This window comes from Carcharhinus amblyrhynchos, chromosome 12, assembly GCF_965287045.1.
Source record: "Carcharhinus amblyrhynchos chromosome 12, sCarAmb.v2.hapA, whole genome shotgun sequence".
Lineage (NCBI taxonomy): Eukaryota > Metazoa > Chordata > Chondrichthyes > Carcharhiniformes > Carcharhinidae > Carcharhinus > Carcharhinus amblyrhynchos.
The window spans coordinates 61,827,888-61,831,576 of NC_137335.1; positions in this window are offsets into that span (position 1 = coordinate 61,827,888).

Genomic DNA, 3,689 nt, shown 5'->3' on the forward strand with positions numbered 1-3,689 from the left:
GAGCCAAGAGAAGAATCTTCATGAAGAACAAGAAAGTCTCCAGCAAACGAATCTAGATGCTCTCAGAGCTGCCAGAATCGAGTCTCAGCAGACTGCTCAGCACCACACCAAACAATATTGGTTGAAACTCTACAACTGCATGCAATCTGCTGCTGAACTTGGAGATGGTAGAGAGATGTATGAAAGAATCAAGAGAACAACAGGCCCAGCAGCCTTGAAGACAAAGACAGTGGTGTTTCATCACTGAACCCAGCAAGCAGATGGAAAGGTGGATCTTGGACTTGAAGCAACATTGTCACCGAAGAAGCTCTCAGGCTTTTCTGTCATGTAAAGTCTGGATTGCGAGCACACCGTCACAGAATTCAACAACGCCATTGACCATCTTTCCAGTGGTAAAACCCATGGATATAATGGTGTGGTGATGGCAGCATTGGGCTGAGATGGGTACATTAAGAAGTTTCACAACACCAGGTTAAAGTCCAACAGGTTTATTTGGAATCAGGTGTCAGAAAGACCAAAGTTTTGGGCCAGGATGTAGCATCTTCACCTTCTATCAAAAAATGCAATTGGCAGATGGTCGACAGTTTCACAAATATTGGATCAACAACCACCAGTAACCTGCCCCTTGGTGCCAAAATCAGCATCAACATTGTCAAGATGACAGCTGTCATGTCAAAGTTGAAAATGATAGATCCATTGAATCCTTACATTGTAGAGGATGCCATTTGGCCCATCAAGTCTTTACTGACTCTCCAACACAGCATCCTACTCAGGTTCACCACCCTCCCTGCAACCCCCACCCTATCCCTGTAGCCCAGCACATTTACCATGGCTAATCGAGCTAACCTTTATACCTTGCAATGCTCAACAGCAATTTAGAATGACCAGCCCTGCACATCTTTGCAGAAGTTGAATGTGGACCAACAGTAACATTACTGAAAATGTAGAACTTCTTGTGTACCAGGCTTGTGTCCTCAGCAGCCAGTGACCCGGGTTTGATTCCAGGCTTGGGTCACTGTCTGTGCAGACTCTGCATGTTCTCCCCATGTCTGCGTGGGCTTTCTCCAGTTGCTCCGGTTTCCTCTCACAATCTGAAAGATATGCTGGTTTGGTGAATTGGCCATGCTAAATTCTCCCTCAGTGTACCCAAACAATGCCAGAGTGTGGCGATTAGGGGATTTTTACAGTAACTTCATTGCAGTGTTAATGTAACCCTACTTGTGACATTAAGAAATAAACTTTAAACTTGAATTAATTAAACGTTGGGTCCAACACATCCGACACTGCTTGACTCTATTATTTGCTCACTGAAGCCTTCGTGTGAAACAAAGAGAGACATGTAACGTTGTTTGGGACCACATGCACCGGCATGCTCCAGCTGGCCTTCCCTTCTTCAAGACAGACTGTCTGTAATAAAGAGAAATTGATTGAAGAAAGCTGCAGCATTTTAAAACATCAGAAAATTGAACTCAACACTACGGAGAGGGCCCCAGAGTGACAGATGCAACACTGAAGACATTTACTGAGGAAGGTTTGACACTGGCTAAAAGGCTCTGAAGGACATTCCTCCAAAGGAAGCAGAAGCAGGTGGTCAACTTTTAAAAAAACATATTAAAAAATAATTTCATGGGATATAAATAGCCCATGGAGGGAACATAGAAACATAGAAAATCAGAGCAGGCAGAGGCCATTTGGCCCTTCATTCATTATGATTATGGCTGATCATCCAACTTAATGGTTTGATCCTGAGGGGGAATGAGTGGATGACTTTGAGAAGGCTTTCGACAAAATCCCACAGAAGAGATCGGTATGTAAAATTAATGCATATGGGGTTGGAGAAGCAGATTGAAATGGGTAGAAAACTGGTTGGCAGACAGGAAACAAAGAGGAGAGATAAATGGGTCTTTTCCAAATGGTAGGACCATGTCTAATCCGACGACATTCCTCATGTCCACTTTCCTATCCTTTTATCGTAACCCTTGATTCCGTTACTGATCAAACATCCATAAACTCAGCCTTAAGTATACAAAAAGACAGGGGGCCTAGTGATATTATCACTGGCCTATTAATCTAAAAACTCAGCTCATAGCCTGGAGACCTGGGTTCAAATTCCACCACGGCAGACAGTGGAATTTGAAATCAATAAAAAAAATCCGGAATTAAGAATCTACTGCTGACCATGAAACCATCGTTTATTGTCATAAAAACCCATCTGGTTCAATAATGCTCCTTTAGGGAAGGAAATGTGTCATCCTTACCTGGTCTGGCCTATATGCGGTTCCAGACCCACAGCAATGTGGCTGACTCTCAACTGCCCTTCAAGGACAACTAGGGATGGGCAATAAATGCTGGCCAGCCAGTGACACCCATGTGCCATGAATGAATTAAAAAAACTTTGTCCCACAGCTCTCTGTGGCAAGGAGTTTCAAAGACTCATAACCCTCTGAGAGAAGGAATTCATCCTTATCTCAGTATCTCAGCTCAGAGAGTCACCCAAAGCCGGAATTGAATCCAGATCCCTGGAGCTGGGACGGTGAAACAGGTTAGCCAGAGTTTTACCGGCACAGCCACCCGAGTCTCTAAAATCACACCTGAAGCCAAAGGAGACATCAATCACTGGCAGTGACAGTGAGAGGACCTGTTCTGCGAGCCTTGCCTGCTCCAGAATTGGGGTGGGCATGCTGTTAAAATCAGGGCCAATGTTTCGATCCAATACGATTCTGCAAGCATCAAACACATTTCCCATTTTGTCCAGCATTCACCTACAGTACCTTTCATGATAAATCTTTGCCAAATAGCAGGGACCCTGATTCAATTCCCGACTTGTGTCACTGTCTGTGCAGGGTCTGCATGTTCTCCCTGTGTCTGCGTGGGTTTTCTCCAGGTGCTCTGGTTTCCTCCCACAATCTGAAAGATGTGCTGGTTAAATGCATTGACCATGCTAAAATCTCCCTCAGTGTACCGGAACAGGCACCGGAGTGTGGTGACTCGGGGATTTTCACAGTAACTTCACTACAGTGTTAATGTAAGCCTATTTGTGACACTAATAAACTAACTTTAAAACATTAAACAACGTCTCATGGTGAAATCTAATTCCAACATTGCCATATGGTGAACATATTGGGGGGGGGTTGTTGGTGGGGAGTGCTCTTACGTGTAAAGTAGGGCACCCGTTTTATTTATCAGGCTGGTCACTTTTATAGGTAGAGGCGATAAGACCCTTTTGCTGTCACTGCCATTGATTGATGTCAATTTAAGATTAGGAAGATGTCTCACAACACCAGATTAAAGTCCAATAGGTTTATTTGGTAGCACCAGCTTTCAGAGTGTTGCTCCTTCTTCAGGTGTGAGGAATTGTGTTCACAAACAGGGCATATATAGACACAAACTCAATTTACAAGATAATGGTCGGTCACTTAAAAATTAGTCGTTGATAGAAAGGGCAGAGTGGTACTGGTTCTGGCTGGGTGAGGGGACACTCTGGAAAACATCCTTATTTCCTGTAGACAATTATCTCCCCCCCCCACCCCATGAATCTCCCCAGCACAATTTAATATGGCTCAATGGGACAGGCACAAGTGCTGACGTGGGAGCAACGCAGGGAGAAATGAAGCGAGACTGGTCTGTTAATCTCTGGAGGTATAAATAGAGAGACGGTGAGCACACACACACACAGTGAGGTGCTTGTC